Below are 23,776 nucleotides of genomic sequence, written 5' to 3'. Positions count from 1 at the left end.
AATTAGCTAATTCATTTATTACAGATGCTTCTTTGCAGATTTCCAAATTGGCGGTTAAGAGTTTGGGATTTTCCATCTTAGCACGCAGAGCCTTATGGTTGAAATCTTGGTCTGCAGATGTGTCATCTAAGTCTAAGCTTTTGGCTATTCCTTACAAGGGGAAGACCCTGTTTGGACCTAACTTGAAGGAAATTATTTCACGGGAGGCAAGGGTCATCTCCTCCCTCAGGATAAGAAATCGAAACAGAGAGGTTGACAGGGTAATTTTCGTTCCTTTCGAAACTTCAAGGGAATCCACCCTTCCTCTTCCTCTAAACAGGAAGGTAACTATTCACAAACCAAGTCTTCTTGGAGACCCAATCAGTCTTGGAACAAAGGTAAACAATCCAAGAAGCCTGCTGCTGCTCCCAAGTCAGCATGAAGGGTTGGCCCCCGATCCGGGACTGGATCTAGTAGGGGGCAGACTGTCTTTCTTCATCCAGGCTTGGATGAGAGATGTTCAGGATCCCTGGGCATTAGAGATAGTGTCTCAGGGATACAAGCTGGAATTCAGAAATTCTTCCCCCAGAGGAAGGTTTCTTCTTTCTTGATTGTCTGTAGACCAGATAAAAAGAGAGGCGTTCTTACGCTGGGTAAGAGACCTCTCCTCCATGGGAGTCATCTGTCCCGTTCAAGTTCAGGAACAAGGACAGGGGTTTTATTCAAATCTGTTCGTAGTTCCCAAAAAGGAGGGAACCTTCAGACCTATCTTAGATCTCAAGAGTCTAAACAAGTTTCTCAGGGTTCCATATTTCAATATTTGAAACCATTCGTACCATTCTTCCATTGATCCAGGAAGGTCAGTTTATGTCAACGGTGGAACTGAAGAATGCGTACCTTCATGTTCCTATCCACAGAGATCATCACAAGTTCCTGAGGTTTGCCTTTCTGGACAAGCATTATCAGTTTGTGGCTCTCCCTTTCGGTCTGGCCACGGTGCCCAGAATTTTCACAAAAGTTCTGGGGTCTTTATTGGCGGTTCTAAGACCGCGGGGCATCGCGGTGGTGCCTTATCTGGATGATATACTGATCCAGGCGTCCTCATTTCAACTGGCAAGGTCCCATACCGACATTGTGCTTTCCTTCCTAAGAACCCACGGGTGGAAGGTAAATCTGGAAAAGAGTTCATTGGTTCCTCAGACAAGAGTACCCTTTCTGGGAACTCTAATCGACTCTATCTCAATGAAGATTTTTCTGACGGAGGTCAGAAAAGTCTGAGTGCCTGTTGACTCATTCAGTCCAATCCTCGTCTGTCAGTGGCTCAGTGCATGGAGGTAATCGGATTGATGGTGGCGGCAATGGACATCGTTCCGTTTGCTCGTTTTCATCTCAGGCCTCTGCAAATAAGCATGCTCAGGCAGTGGAATGGAGATTATTCAGATTTGTCTCCTCAAATAAATCTGGATCAAGAGACAAGAGACTCTCTTCTATGGTGGTTGTCGCTGGATCATCTATCCCAGGGGACTTGCTTCCACAGACCCTCATGGGTGATCGTGACGACGGATGCCAGCCTGTTAGGATGGGGAGCAGTCTGGGACTCCCTAAGGGCTCAGGGTGTATGGACTCAGGCAGAGTCTTTCCTTCCCATCAATATCCTAGAGTTGAGAGCAACATCAATGCGCTTCAGGCTTGGCCTCAGTTGGCTTCGGTCCAATTCATCAGGTTCCAGTCGGACAACATAACGACTGTAGCTTACATCAATCATCAGGGAGGAACAAGGAGTTCCTTGGCGATGACAGAAGTAGCCAGGATAATACAGTGGGCGGAGTCTCACTCTTGCCATCTGTCAGCAATCCACATACTAGGGGTGGAAAACTGGGAAGCAGATTTTCTGAGCAGACAGACGTTTCATCTGGGAGAATGGGAACTCCATCTGGAGGTGTTTTCCAGCCTGATTCTCAGATGGGGCAGGCCGGAGTTGGATCTCATGGCATCTCGTTGCCAAGCTTACGAGATACGGGTCCAGGTCCAGGGATCCCCAGGCCGAACTGATAGATGTCTTGGCAGTGCCTTAGTCTTTCAGCCTAGCTTATGTATTCCCTCCATTTGCTCTCCTTCCCCGGGTGATTGCTCGAGTCAAACAGGAGAGGGCATTGGTGATCCTCATCGCACCTGCGTGGCCTCGCAGGATTTGGTATGCCAATCTGTTGGACATGTCGTCTCAGCCACTGTGGAAGCTCCCATTGAGGAAAGACCTTCTCATTCAGGGTCCCTTCCATCATCCGAATCTAGTTTCTCTGCAGCTGACTGCTTGGAGATTGAACACTTAATTTTATCTAAGCGAGGGTTTTCTGATTCGGTCATAGATACCTTGATTCAGGCACGTGAGCCTGTTACTAGGAAAATTTACCATAAGATATGGCGTAAATATCTTTATTGGTGTGAATCCAAGGGCTACTCATGGAGTAGGGTTGGGATTCCCAGGATTTTGTCTTTTCTCCAAGAGGGATTGAAGAAAGGGTTGTCAGCAAGTTCCTTTTAAAAGGGCAGATTTCTGCTTTATCTATTTTGTTACACAAGCGACTGGCAAATGTTCCAGATGTACAATCTTTTTATCAGGCTCTGACTAGAATCAGGCCTGTATTTAGACCAATTGCTCCTCCTTGGAGTTTGAATTTAGTTCTTAAAGTTCTTCAAGGGGTTCCGTTTGAACCTATGCATTCCATAGATATTAAGTTATTATCTTGGAAAGTTTTATTTTTGGTTGCTATTTCTTCTGCTCGAAGAGTATCTGAGCTTTCGGCATTACAATGTGATTCTCCTTATCTTATTTTCCATTCGGATAAGGTGGTATTACGAACCAAACCTGGTTTTCTTCCTAAGGTTGTTTCCAATAAAAATATTAATCGGGAAATTTGTTGTTCCTTCCTTGTGTCCTAATCCTTCTACGAAGGAGCGTCTGTTACATAATTTGGACGTGGTCCATGCTTTGAAGTTCTACTTACAGGCGACCAGGGATTTTCGTCAATCGTCTTCCTTGTTTGTTGTTTTTTCATGGAAACGTAGGGGTCAGTAAGCTACGGCTACCTCTTTCTTTTTGGCTGAGGAGTATCATCCGTTTTGCATATGAGACTGCTGGACAGCAGCCTCCTGAACAAATTACGGCTCATTCCACTAGGGCTGTGGCTTCCTCATGGACATTCAAAAATGATGCTTCTGTTGAACAGATTTGCAAAGCTGCGACTTGGTCGCCTCTTCACACTTTTTCCAAATTTTCGAAATTTGATACCTTTGCCTCGGGTGAAGCTGATTTTGGGAGGAAAGTTCTTCAAGCAGTGGTGCCTTCCGTTTAGGTCCCTGTCTTGTCCCTCCCTTTTCATCCGTTTACTATAGCTTTGGTATTGTATCCCACAAGTAAGGATGAAATCCTTGGACTCCTCGTATCTTTAAAAAGAAAAGGAAATGTATGCTTACCTGATAAATTTGTTTCTTTTTAGATACGATGAGTCCACGGCCCACCCTGTTTTATGAGACAGGTCTTATTTTTGTTAAACTTCAGTCACCTCTGCACCTTGGCTTTTCCTTTCTCTTCCTAACTTCGGTCGAATGACTGGAGTGGGAGGGAAGGGAGGAGCTATATATACAGCTCTGCTGTGGTGCTCTTTGCCTCCTCCTGCTGACCAGGAGGCGATATCCCACAAGTAAGGATGAAATCCGTGGACTCATCGTATCTAAAAAGAAACAAATTTATCAGGTAAGCATAAATTTCCTTTTTTGATTTAGTATGATTTTGACTAACTCACACTCTCAAATGGATTTTCACCTGCTTGAAAAGTCCCTATTTACAGTATAGAGCAGAAATACGATCACAATATGTTTTCAGCTCACTTTTCAACTACTTTTCAAGACCATTTTTGGCTTTTCGCATTCAACACCTTGATAAGTCCTTGGAAGGTTTTTTGGCCATCTCTTTTTTTACAGCTATTTTCAAACAGTCCTTTACATTGCACCTGTGTTAAAAATGGTTACTAAAGACATTCTAGAGGTTTTTGTAACATACATGGTTTCCATTAATTAAACCTTCATTAATCTATATTGGAGAGGCTATATACAGTCAAAAGGATACACATTTATATGTATAGGCATGTATACATATGTACATGTGGTGGCTACGTGATATGTACAGCTCACTTCAGGACACCAACATCTACAAATGGTGTGATTCTATAATTCACATCTGATTTGTATTTCTCAATCTCACTTTCATGAATGTCACAAAGAGTACAGGCGTTATTTAAAATTGTGTTGTTTTTTTTTTTTACAGGAGATCGCATGTTATTTTACAGGAAATTGCATAATTAGTTAACTATTGCAATCCATTTCCATCTGCACCACTGTTAACTTATCTAAATGCTATTAGGTTGCTGGTATGGGGATTGTGCACTATATTGGCGTTTGACAACTTTCACAACAATTGTTTTTAAAGAAGATTTATTTTTTTTCCTACAGTTTGTTACAGGCCTAGTTCCATTTTGGAGTAAACTGTACATAAAATGGCGACTGCAAGTTTCTATGTAAAACGCTTAAAATATATATTTCTTTCCAATGGTATGGAGAGTCCACAAATCCATTCAATTACTAGTGGGAATTCAACTCCTGGCCACCAGGTGGCGGCAAAGAACACCCCAGCAAAGCTTCAAGTATCCTCCCACTACCCACAATCCCCAGTCATTCTTTGCCTGTGTTGTTTTTCCTGCCTGTCTCTTCTCTCTGATGTTTGTAGCTTTCTAGGATCTGCCGTTTTGAACAGGATTTTTCTGCTGGTGTGGATTGTATTCCTGGTTACCGGTTGGGTGAGTCTCTCCAACATGGCTGGGGTGTAGAGGTGCCGGTTTTAATAATTATTTATCTATGCTTAGAATTTTATTCTAATTTTTTATATTGAAATTAGAGTATAAGGGAAATAAAAGGCTATTTTATTTACTATGGAATCTGATCCCAAGCTTTCTCTGTCATTTGATAAATGTCTTTATTGTGCAGATGCCCAGGTTATACCTCATGTGCAATTTTGTTCCCCTTGCCTTAATAAGGTTTTATTATCGAAGTATAAGGATTCCTTATCGGAGCCTTCTTTTTCTCAGGATAATGCTGTTCAGGGGTTGTCTCAGCCTTCTTCTAACATGTCCCAGTCTTTGACAGATTCACATGCAGTGCTCTGCGGTTCCTCTCAGACAGTTTCTGGGAGTGTTTGTTTGCCTAAAGATTTTGCTGCACAGTTGATTTCTGCAGCCCTAAGTGCTTTACCTAGTACTGGTAAAGGAAAGAGGAAATCTAAAAATATTTCTATGGATTCTGATTCTGCCAAGACTGATTTGGTTAGTCTTTCTCAGTTATCTAGCAGGGATCATTCATCTGCAGCTTCTGAGGGCAAGATCTGATTCAGAATCTGCAGTTCCTAGTACAATAGGTTCTGAGGAGGTTAATTTTAGATTTAAACTGGAGCATCTCAGTTTAATTTTGAAGGAGGTTTTAGCTACTTTGGATGACTTTGAAACTGTTGCAGAGGCTCCTAAAAAGGGCTAATAAACTGAATAGAGTATTTGATATCAAACCTAAATCTGTGGAGGCTTTTCCTGTTCCAGATCACATGTCTGACATATCTCAGGAATGGGAGAAGCTGGGTGTTCCTTTTAACCCGTCTCCTGTGTTTAAAAAGATGTTTACTGTAGCTGATTCAGCACAAGATCTGTGGCGCGTTTCTCAACCCCAACTGGGTCGTTTCCTCAGATAAAAGCTTTTATCTGAGGAAACGACCCAGTTGGGGTTGAGAAACGCGTCATATTAAAGCTTTTTATTACAAGAAGTTGTCTAAGCCTTGTGGTATTCCAATACCATACAACAACACACCAAATTCCATATTCCAGTTGAAATCACCAGTACTAAGAAAAAGGTTGCCTAGGGGGTACCAGCAAAGACTCCAAGGAACGCTATCCATCCAGTGTACTAGCCACTGTTAAGTGCTAGCAAGCTATCACGCACTGGTCACAGCACAGTGCCTCTTGTTCTGGTAAGCACACCATTTGTCTATATATGTTTGCTCACAATACCAGACAATATTACGCTATTGGGCGCCCTCTCAATTTTCCTTCCTGCACTAGTATATTCCCCACTCTCTGGGACCAAGAGGAGCTGCCTGCATTCACGCTACCATTTCATCTCAGAAGAAACACATCTACCATCGTTTTTTCTGAAAGGGGAGAAAAATATTGAAACGAACTTACAGGAATCCCTTTTCTATCAAGGACATAATCACTAACCGGTTTTACGGTAGAGTTGCACAGTGACTTTGTTTGCTAAGATATGTTTTATGCTTTACACTTTTTTTCAGCGCGCTTTTTTTATCCCCACCTGGGATAATTCATTGGCCTCAACTGAGTTTAGTTCGGTTTATCAGATTTCAATTGGACAACATCATTTCGGTGGCGTATATCAATCACCAAGGAGGAACTCAGAGCTTGTTGGCTATGAAGGAGGTGACTCGCATTCTTTAGTGGGCAGAGTCTCACAATTGTCATCTCTCTGCCATTCATATCCCAGGGGTGGACAAGTGGGAAGCGGATTATGTGACCAGGCAGACGTTTCATCCAGGGGAATGGGCTCTCCATCCGGAAGTTTTCTCAATAATAAACCTCAAGTGGGGAGTTTTGGAGCTGGATCTGATGGCATCTCGTCTAAACGCCAAGCTTCCAAGATAAGGAGCAAGTTCAAGAAATCCTCAAGCAGCTCTCGTAGACGCCCTGGCAGTGTCATGGTGTTTCGGTCTAATTTATCTATTTCCTCCGGCTGCCCTCCTTCCTCGGGTGATAGCTCCTATTAATCAGGAGCAGGCTTCGGTGATTCTAATAGCTCCAGCATGGCCTCGCAGAACTTGATTTGCGGACCTAGTGAGGGATGTTGTCATTTCCTCCGTGGAAATTGCCTCTGAGGAAGGATCTTCTACTTCAAGGTCCCTTCCTCCATCCGAACTTAGTCTCTCTGAAGCTGACTGCTCTGAGATTGAACACACAGGGGCCTATCTATCAAGCTCCAAATGGAGCTTGAAGCCCCGTGTTTCTGGCGAGCCTGCAGGCTCGCTAGAAACACCAGTTATGAAGCAGCGGTCTAAAGACTGCTGCTCCATAACCTGTCCGTCTGCTCTGAGCAGGCAAACAGACATCGCCGCAATTCAACCCGATCGGGTTGATTGACGCCTCCCTGCTGGCGGCCGATTGGCCGCGAGTCTGCAGGGAGCGGCATTGCACCAGCAGCTCTTGTGAGCTGCTGGTGCAATGCTGAATACGGAGAGCGTATTGCTCTCCGTATTTAGCGAGGTCTGGCGGACCTGATCCGCACTGTCGGATCAGGTCTGCCAGACTTTGATAAATTGGGGCCTTAGTCTTGTCCAAACGAGGTTTTTCTGTGAAATTTATTGAGACTATGATTCAGGCTTGTATGCCTGCTGCTCGCAAGATTTACTATGAGGTATATACCTTCATTGGTGCAGATTTAGGGTTTTTTCTTGGAGTCAGGTGAGAATTTCCCGTATTCTGTCCTTTCTTCAGGAGGGCCTGGAGAAGGGTTTATCAGTCAGTACCCTAAAGGGTCAGATTTCGGTTCTGTCAAGCCTTCTTTGTCCAGGCTTTGGTTAGAATCAGGCCTGTGTTTACGTCAATTGCTTCTCCTTGGAGTCTTAATCTGGTTCTTAAAGTTCTGCAGCAGGCTCAATTTTAGCCTATGTATTCTGTTGATATCAAGTTATTGTCCTGGAAGGTTTTGTTTCTGCTGGCAATTTCCTCTGCCCGTAGAGTTTCGGAGCTTTCAGCTCTACAGTGTGATTCTCTTTATCTTATTCTTCGTGCGGATAAGGAGGTTCTCCGTACTGAATTAGGATTTCTACCTTAGGTGGTCTTGCAACGCAATATTAACCAAGAAATTGTTGTTTCCCCATTTTGTCTTAAACCTTCCTCTAAGAAGGAGCGTTTATTGCCTAATCTGGAGGTTGTGCATGCTTTAAGGTTCTATTTATAGGCTTCGAAAGATTTTAGTCAATCTTCTGCTCTTTTTGTTGTCTTTTCTGGTAAACTGAGAGGTCAGAAGGCCACTTCTTCTACTCTCTCCTTTTGGTTGAGATGTGTTATTCGATTGGCTTATGAGACAACTGGACACCAGCCTCCATAGAAAATTACGGCTCACTCCACTAGGGCTGACGCTTCCTCTTGGGCCTTTAAGAATGATGCTTCTATGGAACAGCGTTTCAAGGCGGCCACTTGGTCATCATTGCATACTTTTCCCAAATTTGATGTTTTTGCCTCAACTGAGGCTTCTTTTGGGAGGAAAGTTCAAGTGGTGGTGCCTTCTGTTTAGGTTTGCCTGTCTTGTGTATTCCTCCCTTCCATTCTGTGGACTCTTGCTTTGGAATTGGTTCCCACTAGTAATTAAATGGATTTGTGGACTCTCCATGCCATTGGAAAGAAAACAGAATTTATACTTACCTGATAAATTATTTTCTTTCCTGGCATGGAGAGTCCACAACCAGCCCTTATTTTTAAGATGGCTTTTGTCATTTTTCTAAACCTCAGGCACCTCTATACCCTTTGTGTCTTCTTCTCTTTCCATAATTCCTCGGCTGAATGACTGGGGATTGTGGGTAGTGAGAGGATACTTGAAGCTTTGCTGGGGTGTTCTTTGCCTCCACCTGGTGGCCAGGAGTTGAATTCCCACTAGTAATTGAATGAATTTGTGGACTCTCCATGCCAGGAAAGGAAAGAATTTATCACGTAAGTATAAATTATGGGGTTTTTTGTTACAAGATTTTCACTTTGAAACTATTAATCTCGACCACTTGCTGCTTATTATATTTCTGAGAGACTCATAAACGAGATTGGGCAATCATGAATTTTCTTTTTATAGAGGGCGAGCATCCATGCACACTAAGTCCTATCTTGTAGAGAGAGAGTGAGAGAGAGAATAAATATCCATGCACACTAAGTGTGTGTACATTTTGGGTTTTTTTTACATAGAAACTCGCAGTTGCCATGTTGTGTACAGGTCACACCAAAATGGAATTTGGTCTTTAACAAACTAAAAACAATGCTTGTGAAAGTTGTAAAATAAGCTTGTTTGTTTGTTTTTTAACTCCCATATAGCAATTGATAAACAGTGCACAGTCTGCTCATACAAGCAACCTAATAATAGATGCATTTAGATGAGGTAGCAGTGGTGCAGATGGAAAAGGATTGCAATAGTTAACTCTGAAAGTCACGATTATGCGATTTCCTGTAAAAACAATTTTAATAACGCATGTCACTGTTTGTGACAATCACGCCGCTGTAAGGTAGAAATACATTCAGATATGAAATATAAAATCACGCCATTTGTAGATGTGTCTGTAGAAGTTCATCCTGCATATATACATATGGATGAGTGGCATACTGAGTGTTAAGGGTGTCTTTTGACAACAGGTGAACAATGAGCCGTTTCTGTAACCTTAAAGGGACACTCTAGCCAGAATTAAACTTTCATGATTCAGATAGGGCAGGAAATTTTAAACAACTTTCCAATTGACTTTTATCATTAAATTAGCTTTGCTCCCTTTATAGTATTTTTGAAAAGCTTATCCTAGGAAGGCTCAAACTGATTTCAAAACCGTTGAAAACCGCCTCTTAGCTCAGAGCATTGTGAAAGTTTTTCACAGTTAGACAGTACTAGTTCGTGTGTCGTATAGATAAACATCATGCTCACTCCCGTGGAGTTATTTAGGAGTCTGCACTGATTGGCTAATCTGCATGTCAGTCAAAAGCACTGAAATAAGGGGGCAGTCTGCAGAGGCTTAGATACAAGGTAATCACAGAGGTAAAACAAATATTAATATAACTGTGTTGGTTATCCAAAACTGGGGAATGGGTAATAAAGGGATTATCTATCTTTTTAAACAATAAAAGTTCTTGTGTAGACTGTCCCTTTAAGTGGTGTTTAAAAAACAAACAAAAACAGGCAGTTAATGCTCAAACTCCTTTTTGGTTGAATACGTTACAACACAAGAACAATGGCACTACTCTGGCTTTTTCTCAATAAATAATGTATGTGTGGGAGTATTAGTAATAGATCCCCCAAATATTAAAGAGAAAATGGTGCTAGTGCATCAATAAATAATATAGACACAAAAGAGGAATGACACAAAGAGACAGCGTGTCAGTCCTCGCTAGGTATGCACATAAAGCACTCTAGGCCCTGACTATAGGGCAGTGAAATTCCAAAACGGCTTTTATTAAAATGTAACTTTTATTAATCACGAAATAAAAATATATAACACACCAATTAAAAACGTCACAGATGCTAGTTACGACTATAGATAAATAATAGTAAACTTAGGGATCAGCAAACACTCGATAGGTCCGGCAGCCAATTAATCAAAAGGTGCAGGCTAAAAGGAGCCACTGGCCAACTCCTTTAATACTGCAGCCAATTCAAGAAATAGCAGCACCTTAATTCATAACGTAGCTTTTATTGCAGAGACAAAATTGCAACGTTTCGGGGAGGACAGCCCCTTAATCATGCATATAAATACATCACATCCTGTATGCCTTAAATAGCCAACTGACTAGGTCTAAAGACACTCCCATTCACCTGTGCACACCTGAGTATGCTACCCCTTAGTGGCTATTATTATGTATAACATAATCAAAAAGTAAACCAAAATAAATACATAGATAAAGTGACATAATGGAGCAGCTTTCCACTTTCAATAAATCAGAATGTGATATCCTCCTTACACAATCCAACAGAAGATATATTCCTGTTACACCACACAGTATGTTATACAAATTCAGAGAAAAATAAAATGGATCTATTTTAGTAAAATACTGAACAATCGATCTCTTTATTCATGCCTTTTGGTGACAGTGTATCTAATTTAAAGATCCAAAATGCATCTTTTTGCTTAAGTCTCAAGTCCCTATTCCCACCCCTTCGAGATCTCTCAATATGGTGAATAATTTGAAAACGCAGCTGACTGATTGTATGTCCTGCGTCTAAAAAATGGCTAACAGGAGATGTTATAACCTTACGTCTGATGTTGCTTTTGTGTTCTACAATCCTTTCTCTGACCATCCTTGTGGTCTCGCCGGCGTAGCCCCGCCCACATGGGCATTTAATGAGATTTATAGCGTATTTCAAATTACATGTGTAATACCCTTTTATGTTAAATTTCTTCCCAGTGAGGGTGTGTGAGAATTGGGACCCCTTGATCATAGAATTACAATTTGAACATTGTAAGCATGGAAAACATCCTTTCTTTACCTCTGAAATGTAAGTTTGTCTTGAAGATATTGAGGAATCAGTCTGCTCTGATAAGCTTATCACGCAAATTATTATTCCGTTTGTATGCAGGCATGGGCATGTTAGTAAATTCCATAATACCTGGATTGCATTTCTTAAAAACAGGCCAATGCCTACGTACAATCTTTTGTATTTCCAAACATTGTTTGGAATATTGTGATATAAAAATAATTCTTTCATTTTTCTTTTTTGGCTTATCATGCTGTACACATAAAGCACTCCTTGGAATCATAAACACCTTCTCCATCTCACCTGATGTAAAATCCCTAGGGTAACCCCTATCAATAAATTTCTGGCTCATCTCAAGTAGTCTAAATTTAGCTCTATTCTCATCAGTGACTATTCGTCTAACTCACAAAAATTGACTCCTTGGGAGGGATTTAATCAGTGTGGGATTATGAGCACTGGTATAGTGTAACAAATTATTTCTATCTGTATCTTTGCGGTATAGATCCGTGGTCAGTATATTCCCATTCTTAAGAACCGTAGTATCCAAGAAATTAATCTTATGTTCACTCCAAGTAAATTTTATGTGATTGGTCATTCTGTTAAGATCAGTCACGAAGTCTGTCAGGGTTCCAATGTCGCCCAACCAAATACCAAAAATATTGTCGATATAGCGCCACCAAGTGGCGCCATACCCAAGATACAATGGATGTTCAAATACAAATTTATCTTGTAAGGTGTATCCAGTCCACAGATCATCCATTACTTGTGGGATATTCTCCTCCCCAACAGGGAGCTAGCTGCAAGAGGATCACCCACAGCAGAGCTGTCTATATAGCTCCTCCCCCAACTGCCACTCCCCAGTCATTCTCTTGCAGCTCTCGACATGGGTAGTTGCTAGAGAGATGTGGTGCATTAATGTAGTTTATCTTCAATCAAAAGTTTATTATTTTCAAATGGTACCGGAGTTGTACTATTTTAGCCTCAGGCAGAAAGTTGAAGAAGAGTCTGCCTGAGGTTTTTGATGATCTTAGCAGTTTGTAACTAAGATCCACTGCTGTTCTCACACATAACTGAAGAGATGAGTATCTTCAGCTGGGGGAATGGCGTGCAGGGTCTCCTGCTCTGAGGTATGTGCAGTTAAAAAAATTTCTAGAGAGAGGATAAGCTAGAAAATGCTGACAGTACCTGATTTATTTAAGGTAAGCCTGATTACAGTGATTTAATAACGACTGGTATCATGCTTGCTGTAAAGGGTAATATTTTTGTTATTTACTCTCATTACTGAATAGATATAACGTTTGCTTGATGTATATAAACGTTTATTACAAATGGTGATAAAACTTTATTCTGGGGCCCAGTTTTTCCACATGGCTGACTAGATTTTGCCTAGGGATAGTTTTTTATGGCCCTCTCACTGTGAGTAAAGGTTGGGAGGGGCCTAATTTCAGGCCTAAATTGTGCAGTAGTTTTTGCAGCTTGAGACTTCCAGCTTCCCTGAAGGAGTCCACTGAACATATAGGACCTCTCTAAAGGGTTTTTGTGCCTTCCAAAGTCGTCGTATGGGAAGGTAGGGCCACAGCAGAGCTGTGGCAGTTGGTTGTGACTGTTTAAAAACGTTTATATCGTTTTTTTGATCCGGTTTTGAAACTAAGGGGTTAATCATCCATTTGCAAGTGGGTGCAATGCTATTTAAGTCTATTATACACACTGTAAACATTTTGTAAAATGTACTGCTTTTTTCACTGTTTTGCAGTTTCTGTGATTGGTTTTTTCTCTTAAAGTCACAGTACCATTTTTATTTTTTGCTTGTTCAGTTATTTAAGTGTTTTACAAGCTTGCTGGTCTCATTACTAGTCTGTTTAAACATGTCTGACATAGAGAAAACTCATTGTTCATTATGTTTAGAAGCCATTGTGGAACCCCCTCTTAGAATGTGTACCAAATGCACTGATTTTATTATAAGCTATAAAGATCATATTCTGGCTTTAAAAGATTTATCACCAGAGGAAACTGACAAGGGGGAAGTTATGCCGACTAACTCTCCCCACGTGTCAGAACCTATGACTCCCGCTCAAGGGACACCCGCTCTAGAGGCGCCAAGTACATCTAGCGCGCCCATAGCGTTTATCTTACAAGACATGGCGGCAGTTATGGATCATACCCTTACAGCGGTATTGTCCAAACTACCAGGGTTACAAGGAAAGCGAGACAGCTCTGGGACTAGGAAAAATACAGAGCACTCTGACGCTTTAGTAGCTATGTCTGAAATTCCCTCACAATATGCAGAAGCTGAGGAAGGAGAGCTTCTATCTGTGGGTGATTTTTATGACTCAGGGAAGATAATTCAACCTGATTCTGATATGTCTACATTTAAATTTAAGCTTGAACACCTCCGCGTGTTGTTCAGGGAGGTTTTAGCTGCTCTGAATGACTGTGACACCATTATGGTCCCAGAGAAATTGTGTAGATTGGATAAATACTATGCAGTGCCTGTTTACACTGATGTTTTTCCAATACCAAAGAGGTTTTCAGAAATTATTACTAAGGAATGGGATAGACCAGGTGTACCGTGCTCCTCCTGTTTTTAAAAAGATGTTTCCCATAGATGCCACTACATGGGACTTATGGCAAACGGTCCATAAGGTGGAGGGAGCAGTCTCTACCCTAGCGAAGCGTACAACTATCCCAGTCGAGGACAGTTGTGCTTTCCTAGATCCAATGGATAAAAAGTTAGAGGGTTTATTCAACAGGGTTTTATTCTCCAGCCTCTTGCATGCATTGCCCCTGTCACTGCTGCTGCGGCCTTCTGGTTTGAGTCTCTGGAAGAGGCTCTACAGGTAGAAACCCCATTGGATGATATACTTGACAAGCTTAAAGCTCTTAAGCTAGCCAATTCATTTGTTTCTGACGCCGTTGTTCATTTAACCAAACTAACGGCTAAGAACTCAGGTTTTGCTATTCAAGCGCGTAGGGCGTTATGGCTTAAATCCTGGTCAGCTGACGTTACTTCAAAGTCTAAGCTTCTCAATATTCCCTTCAAGGGACAGACCCTATTCGGGCCCGGACTGAAGGAGATAATTTCTGATATTACTGGAGGAAAAGGTCACGCCCTTCCTCAGGATAGGTCCAACAAATTAAGGACCAAACAGACTAATTTTCGTGCCTTTCGAAACTTCAAGACTGGCGCAGCATCAACTTCCTCTAATACTAAACAAGAGGGAAATTTTGCCCAGTCCAAGCCGGTCTGGAGACCTAACCAGGCTTGGAACAAAGGAAGGCAGGCCAAAAAGCCTGCTGCTGCCTCTAAGACAGCATGAAGGATTAGCCCCCGATCCGGTAACGGATCTAGTAGGGGGCAGACTTTTTTTTCTCTTTGCCCAGGCTTGGGCAAGAGATGTCCAGGATCCCTGGGTGTTGGGAATTGTGTCCCAGGGGTATCTTCTGGACTTCAAAGCTTCTTCCCCAAAAGGAAGATTTCACCTCTCACAATTATCTGCAAACCAGATAAAGAGAGAGGCATTCTTACATTGTGTTCAAGACCTCCTAGTTATGGGAGTGATCCACCCAGTTCCAAGGGAGGAACAGGGGCAAGGATTCTATTCAAATCTGTTTGTGGTTCCCAAGAAAGAGGGAACCTTCAGACCAATCTTAGATCTCAAGAGCCTAAACAAATTTCTCAGGGTCCCATCCTTCAAAATGGAGACTATTCGAACCATCCTACCTATGATCCAGGAGGGTCAATATATGACTACCGTGGACTTAAAGGATACTTATCTTCACATTCCGATACACAGAGATCATCATCGGTTTCTCAGGTTCGCCTTCCTAGACAGGCATTACCAGTTTGTAGCTCTTCCCTTCGGGTTAGCTACGGCACCAAGAATCTTTACAAAGGTTCTGGGGTCACTTCTGGCGGTCCTAAGGCCGCGGGGTATAGCAGTAGCCCCTTACCTAGACGACATTCTGATACAGGCATCGAATTTTCAAATTGCCAAGTCGCATACGGACATTGTTCTGGCATTTCTGAGGTCTCATGGGTGGAAAGTGAACGAAGAAAAGAGTTCTCTGTCCCCTCTCACAAGAGTTTCCTTCCTGGGAACTCTGATAGATTCTGTAGAAATTAAGATTTACCTGTCAGAGGCCAGGTTGTCAAAACTTCTAAATTCCTGCCGTGTTCTTTATTCTACTTCTCCCATACAGTGGCTCAGTGTATGGAAGTAATCGGCTTAATGGTAGCGGCAATGGACATCGTGCCATTTGCCCGCCTACATCTCAGACCGCTGCAACTCTGCATGCTCGGTCAGTGGAATGGGGATTACACATATTTGTCCCCTCTACTAAATCTGGATCAAGAGACCAGGGATTCTCTTCTCTAGTGGCTATCTCGGGTCCATCTGTCCAAAGGTATGACCTTCCACAGGCCAGATTGGACAATAGTAACAACAGATTCCAGCCTTCTGGGCTGGGGTGCAGTCTGGAACTCCCTGAAGGCTCAGGGATCGTGGACTCAGGAGGAGGCACTCCTTCCGATAAACATTCTGGAACTAAGAGCGATATTCAATGCTCTTCAGGCTTGGCCTCAGCTAGCTGCGGTCAGGTTCATCAGATTTCAGTCGGACAACATCACGACTGTAGCTTACATCAACCATCAAGGGGGAACAAGGAGTTCCCTAGCAATGTTGGAGGTTTCAAAGATAATTCGATGGGCAGAGATTCACTCTTGCCATCTATCAGCTATCCATATCCCAGGAGTAGAGAACTGGGAGGCGGATTTTCTAAGTCGACAAACCTTTCATCCGGGGGAGTGGGAGCTCCATCCAGAGGTGTTGACAAAGTTGATTCAACTTTGGGGCAAACCAGAACTGGATCTCATGGCGTCTCGTCAGAACGCCAAGCTTCCTTGTTACGGATCCAGGTCCAGGGATCCCAAGGCAGCACTGATAGATGCTCTAGCAGCGCCTTGGTCCTTCAACCTGGCTTATGTGTTTCCACCGTTTCCTCTGCTCCCTCGTCTGATTGCCAAGATCAAGCAGAAGAGAGCTTCAGTGATTTTGATAGCACCTGCGTGGCCACGCAGGACTTGGTATGCAGATCTGGTGGACATGTCATCCTTTCCACCATGGACTCTGCCGCTGAGACAGGACCTTCTACTTCCGGGTCCTTTCAACCAACCAAATCTGATTTCTCTGCGTCTGACTGCTTGGAGATTGAACGCTTGATTTTGTCAAAGCGTGGTTTCTCCGAGTCGGTCATTGATACCTTTATACAGGCGCGAAAGCCTGTCACCAGGATATGGTGTAAATATCTTCATTGGTGTGAATCCAAGGGTTACTCATGGAGTAAAGTCAGGTTTTCTAGGATATTATCCTTTCTCCAAGAAGGATTGGAGAAGGGCTTATCAGCTAGTTCCTTAAAGGGACAGATTTCTGCTCTGTCTATCCTTTTGCACAAACGTCTGGCTGAGGTTCCAGATGTTCAGGCGTTTTGTCAGGCTCTGGTTAGAATCAAGCCTGTGTTTAAACCTATTGCTCCACCATGGAGTTTAAATTTAGTTCTTAAAGTTCTTCAAGGGGTTCCGTTTGAACCTTTGCATTCCATAGATATTAAGCTCTTATCTTGGAAAGTTCTGTTTTTAGTAGCTATCTCCTCAGCTCGAAGAGTTTCGGAGTTATCTGCTTTACAATGTGATTCCCCTTATCTCATTTTCCATGCAGATAAGGTAGTGTTACGTACCAAACCTGGTTTTCTACCTTAGATGGTATCTAATAAGAATATCAATCAGGAGATTGTTGTTCCGTCACTGTGTCCTAATCCTCCTTCGAAGAAGGAATGTCTATTACACAATCTTGACGTGGTTCTTGCTTTAAAGTTTTATTTACAAGCTACTAAAGATTTTCGTCAAACATCTGCATTGTTTGTTGTCTACTCTGGACAGAGGAGAGGCCAAAAGGCTTCGGCAACTTCTCTCTCTTTTTGGCTAAGAAGTATAATCCGCTTAGCTTATGAGACTGCTGGCCAGCAGCCTCCTGAAAGAATTACGGCTCATTCTACTAGAGCGGTAGCTTCCACAGGGGCTTTTAAGAATGAGGCTTCTGTTGTACAGATTTGTAAGGCGGCGACTTGGTATTCGCTTCATACTTTTTCTAAATTCTATAAATTTGATACTTTTGCTTCTTCGGAGGCTATTTTTGGGAGAAAGGTCTTACAGGCAGTGGTGCCTTCTGTTTAAGCGCCTGCCTTGTCCCTCCCTTCATCCGTGTCCTATAGCTTTGGTATTGGTATCCCACAAGTAATGGATGATCAGTGGACTGGATACACCTTACAAGAGAAAACATAATTTATGCTTACCTGATAAATGTATTTCTCTTGTGGTGTATCCAGTCCACGGCCCGCCCTGTCATTTCAAGGCAGGTGTTTTTTATTTTTAAACTACAGTCACCACTGCACCCTATAGTTTCTCCTTTCTCTCGCTTGTCTTCGCTCGAATGACTGGGGAGTGGCAGTTGGGGGAGGAGCTATATAGACAGCTCTGCTGTGGGTGATCCTCTTGCAGCTCCCTGTTGGGGAGGAGAATATCCCACAAGTAATGGATGATCCGTGGACTGGATACACCACAAGAGAAATAAATTTATCAGGTAAGCATAAATTATGTTTTCTCTTCAAAAAAAATGTATAAGTTCACATAATTGGGGGCGACATTGGAACCCATAGCAGTACTCCGTAACTGCACATAGGAGTCTTCAAACAAAAAGAATTTGTTATATAGAATTACTTCCAACAATTGTAGAACAAAATGGATTTGAGACATATCAAGTTTGTTATCTGAATATAAGACAGATTTGATCGCAGCTAGACCACTCTCATGTGTTATTGAGGTATTCAAACTGGTGACATCAAGACTAAATAATACATATTTGTCATTTTGAAATTGTAAACATTCCAATTTAGATAGAAAATCCCCTGTATCCTTAAGATAACTGCTTGAGAGTGTTACAAGAGGTCGTAAAATTTTATCTAAATACACAGCAATATTAGAAAAGACAGAGTTAGTACTTGCCACAATAGGGCGTCCCGGAGGAGAATAAAGAGACTTGTGTATTTTTGGTAAGGTATAAAAGACTGGAATTACACTATCCTCTACCAACAAAAATGTTGCTGTATTAGCATCTATTATACCTCGAAATTTGACAAACATTAGAATTTTATCAACTTCTTTAAGAATATTAAACAAGGGATTAAAATTCACTTTTCTGTATACATTGCGGTCAGATAGCTGTTGAATTATTTCCTCTTTATAGTAATCCTTATTAAGAATCACTGTTGCTCCGCCCTTGTCGGCTTGTTTCAATATCAAATCATGTCTAGATGCTAAGCTTTTTAATGCCTCTCCATCTCTTCTAGTGTAGTTAACATCTTGTATACCAAGAGACCTCGTACCTTTATACACTTTCGACTGTAAAGTAGATATATCAGCAAGTACTAATTTTTCAAATGTATTTACACTCGCATTTACATTAGAGGGGCAAAAATTACTCTTATTACGTAAACCCAATGTTTTAATATTAAATGGATCATAGCTCTCATTATTTACATTAGTTACATTGCAAAATTCATGTGCCCATATTTTTCTATCTAAATTGGAATGTTTACAATTTCAAAATGACAAATATGTATTATTTAGTCTTGATGTCACAAGTTTGTATACCTCAATAACACATGAGAGTGGTCTAGCTGCAATCAAATCTGTCTTATATTCAGATAACAAACTTGATATGCCTCAAATCCATTTTGTTCTACAATTGTTGGAACTAATTCTATATAACAATTTCTTTTTGTTTGAAGACTCCTATGTGCTGTTACTGGGTACTGCTATGGGTTCCAATGTCGCCCCCTATTATGCGAACTTATACATGAGTGTTTTTGAAGAGAAATTTGTATTTGAACATCCATTGTATCTTCGGTATGGCGCCACTTGGTGGCGCTATATTGACGATATTTTTGGTATTTGGTTGGGCGACATTGGAACCCTGACAGACTTGGTGACTGATCTTAACAGAATGACCAATCACATAAAATTTACTTGGAGTGAACATAAGATTAATTTCTTGGATACAACGGTTCTTAAGAATGGGAATATACTGACCACGGATCTATACCGCAAAGATACAGATAGAAATAATTTGTTACACTATACCAGTGCTCATAATCCCACACTGATTAAATCCCTCCCAAGGAGTCAATTTTTGCGAGTTAGGCGAATAGTCACTGATGAGAATAGAGCTAAATTTAGACTACTTGAGATGAGCCAGAAATTTATTGATAGGGGTTACCCTAGGGATTTTATATCAGGTGAGATGGAGAAGGTGTTGATGATTCCAAGGAGTGCTTTATGTATACAGCATGATAAGCCAAAAACGAAAAATGAAAGAATTATCTTTGTATCACAATATTCCAAACAAAGTTTGGAAATACAAAAAATTGTACGTAGGCATTGGCCTGTTTTAAAGAAATGCAATCCAGGTATTATGGAATTTACTAACATGCCCATGCCTGCATACAAACTGAAAAGTAAGTCTGCTCTGATAAGCTTATCACACAAATTATTATTCTGAGGTAAAGAAAGGATGTTTTCCATGCTTAAAATGTTCAAATTGTAATTCTATGATCAAGGGGTCCCAATTCTCACACACCCTCACTGGGAAGAAATTTAACATAAAAGGGTATTACACATGTAATTTGAAATACGCTATAAATCTCATTAAATGCCCATGTGGGCGGGGCTACGCCGGCGAGACCACAAGGATGGTCAGAGAAAGGATTGTAGAACACAAAAGCAACATCAGACGTAAGGTTATAACATCTCCTGTTAGCCATTTTTTAGACGCAGGACATACAATCAGTCAGCTGCGTTTTCAAATTATTGACCATATTGAGAGATCTCGAAGGGGTGGGAATAGGGACTTGAGACTTAAGCAAAAAGATGCATTTTGGATCTTTAAATTAGATACACTGTCACCAAAAGGCATGAATAAAGAGATCGATTGTTCAGTATTTTACTAAAATAGATCCATTTTATTTTTCTCTGAATTTGTATAACATACTGTGTGGTGTAACAGGAATATATCTTCTGTTGGATTGTGTAAGGAGGATATCACATTCTGATTTATTGAAAGTGGAAAGCTGCTCCATTATGTCACTTTATCTATGTATTTATTTTGGTTTACTTTTTGATTATGTTATACATAATAATAGCCACTAGGGGGTAGCATACTCAGGTGTGCACAGGTGAATGGGAGTGTCTTTAGACCTAGTCAGTTGGCTATTTAAGGCATACAGGATTTGATGTATTTATATGCATGATTAAGGGGCTGACCCCCCGAAACGTTGCAATTTTGTGTCTGCAATAAAAGCTACGTTATGCATTAAGGTGCTGCTATTTCTTGAATTGACTGCAGTAAACTTAGGGATAACAGTATAAGCTTATCAGGCCTCTAAATAACTTAAATGAATGTTATCCATCTTTATTCTTAATAAAGTAGCTCTCTAACAGATAAATGGATCACCCAATCTGGGTATATAAATCAACCACTAGTGTGCTTAATAAGTTAATAGTGTACTATCAATGTGTCAATTGACTTCCCAAAAATCGTGGAAAACAGCACACCTTTCTTCTCTGTATGGGGCACGGAATACTAGACTTACCAGGTCCACTTCAATAGCCACAAAATTCAAAAAAGATTCCAGCCCCCACAATCAATAAAAAACCTTTATTTCTCACATGTAGGGTCCCAGAAACACATACTATCACATGCTATCAATGTGTCACTCAGGGTCCCTCTAATCTTAATGTGACCCACTCATCTGCATAAAGATCACTGGCAGCTTAACTACTGATGATACACTAGGCGATAGGACACTAAAATAATAATAGAATGAAAAATTCAGCTATATTAATCCAATGTGTAATATATACACCCTTATCTACTATCTTATGGATTTATAAACTGTGTAGTACCCTCAATTTAAATTCTATAGGGTCCCCAACCAACCTCTGTGCAGTATAACATAGTAGTTTATTCATCAGTACTGATGATTCTCCAGTAATAAAGCTTCAAGTTATAACCTGAACTTAGTATTAGTCATAAAGAATGTATATTCCATTATTCTGACTTTATTTCTTATGGTCAGTGATATTATACATCAGGTTGGTAAGAATTAAAGTCACTTGTCATAACAGGAATTCATAAGTTTACTCTGAGTCGGATTTAATGATACCTCTAGAGGGCTTTAATCAGTACTGACTCCTGTATTGCTATAGTCAAGTTCATTTTATACTGCAATCACTTGTTCAATGTACAGCAAGTCTCGCATATGTGCGTAAAAAATGCTGGACAGATAATATATGTTAGACACTAGCAACTATTAATAGCATTAATCGCTGAATCAGTACGTATTCCCGTGTTGCTATAGCAAATTTTGTATTGTAACTGGAGACTGAATTTTGCACGAAAATATATGTAGCTAGTGCTACACAATGATACACTGAAACAGTTAGTAACTGATTTGCAGCAGAGGGATATGAGATGCATCCATTCTCTATATTGACATCCAACCCTTGTTGTAGTAGAATCCCTATTGCCCCTCTATAAAAAAGCACAAATAACTCCTGACCCAGACATTCCTTGGTCAAATAGGTTCAAAGTAGTACAGTTTGCTTGTAATTACATATGTATACTAGGGCCATTTATATAACAGACCCTGCTTGCTGTAAACCTCCAACCAAAGAAGCAACTTGTATTGGATTAGGTAACAAAGTGACCGTTACATGTGATTATACTTTTACGTGCAGGACTACTAAGGAGTGACTCGTTACACTTTGTAAGTCTGGCACAACCCAGACTGTGTAACATAGTTAACTCTAGTGGCATGTCAGAGAGCAAATGAAAAAATAACCAGAGTCTGGCAATTTAAAATAACATGAGCGTAAACTCTCCCCTAAGGGGAGAGCTGTGAGCGAGTTTACGCTCATGTTATTTTAAACTACTATGTTATACTGCACAGAGGTTGGTTGGGGACCCTATAGAATTTAAACTGAGGGTACTACACAGTTTATAAATCCATAAGATAGTAGATAAGGGTGTATATATTACACCTTGGATTAATATATCTGAATTTTTAATGCTATTATTATTTTTGGTGTCCTATCGCCTAGTGTATCATCAGTAGTTAAGCTGCCAGTGATCTTTATGCAGATGAGTGGGTCACATTAAGATTATAGGGACCCTGAGTGACACATTGATAGAACACTATTAACCTATTAAGCACACTATAGTGGTTGATTTATATACCCAGATTGGGTGATCCATTTATCTGTTAGAGAGCTACTTTATTACAAATACTGAGGGATAACATTCATTTAAGTTATTTAGAGGCCTGATAAGCTTATACTTTTATCCCTAAGTTTACTTTTATTTATCTAGAGTCGTAACCATTGTCTGTGACGTTTTTTAATTGGTGTGTTATGTATTTTTATTTCGTGATTAATAAAAGTAAAATTTTAATAAAAGCTGTTTTGGAATTTCACTGCCCTATAGTCAGGGCCTAGAGTGCTTTATGTGCATACCTAGCGAGGACTGACAAGCTGTCTCTTTGTGTCTTTTCGGTTGAAAGCTTATTAGCAGCATAGAGTTTTTAACTAACGATACAATGTTGTATTGTGATCACTCAAGAAACTCATCTCCAAATTCGGCCAATATGAAAAAATCATTTTCGGGAGCCAATAAATTGTAAGTAACCCCTATGTCAGATATTTAATGAAATAAAAAGGGGAGTGAGAAAGATAGTGTTAGTATTCCTTTTTCCCTCTGGTTAGAATGGAAATGTATACAGTAGTTTGTTAGTTTAATATTGCAATTACTTACTTTACAATGTTTTTTTTGACTGTTTATCATAACTCCAAATGCATTTGTATTATTTGCATGTATAGATAAAATCATTTGCACTTGAGTGGGGACATAGAAAAGGATTTTATTTATCTTACAAGATTTCTTTTTATTCTGAGAAATATCAAGTTACATTTATGAGTTTGTAACATTTTTGTGATATCTAATAATTTGATATTTCTGTTGTCAGTTGGGAATCTTTTACAAAATCAATACAAAGAAATAAGACATGAATTCCATTCCTTTTAAGGATACATTATCATGGTCACTGAATCTTAGATTTGGCCACTGTTTTTTTTTTATATATATGTATTTTGTACATTGCACTGCACAAGGTAAAGGTGAATGCATTTTTTAACTACATGGGTGCCAGTTTCCATGTACAGGATGGTTGATCCATAGCTTAGGTAGTTTTTATAATGTTGACCAGCATTACAGACACTCAGAAGCTGTACACCAGTCTCACTGACAAAGAGCAGGGAGCATTCCTACTATAGATGCATCAGTCTGTCATTTAGCTTTGTAGCCTG

The 23,776-nt window shown here is 40.6% G+C and overlaps 1 protein-coding gene across 3 annotated transcripts in view; it reads left to right on the top strand.

Moving 5' to 3' along the window:
- ANKZF1 (ankyrin repeat and zinc finger peptidyl tRNA hydrolase 1) overlaps nt 1-23,776 on the top strand; it is an 85,096-nt gene that overhangs the window by 59,818 nt on the left and 1,502 nt on the right. The gene's annotated exons all lie outside the window — the stretch shown is intronic.

The sequence above is a fragment of the Bombina bombina genome, chromosome 1 (assembly GCF_027579735.1).
Source record: "Bombina bombina isolate aBomBom1 chromosome 1, aBomBom1.pri, whole genome shotgun sequence".
In the NCBI taxonomy this organism is placed as follows: Eukaryota; Metazoa; Chordata; class Amphibia; order Anura; family Bombinatoridae; genus Bombina; species Bombina bombina.
Note: the sequence above shows the minus strand (reverse complement) of the source record. Positions and strands in the feature narration are given on the sequence as shown.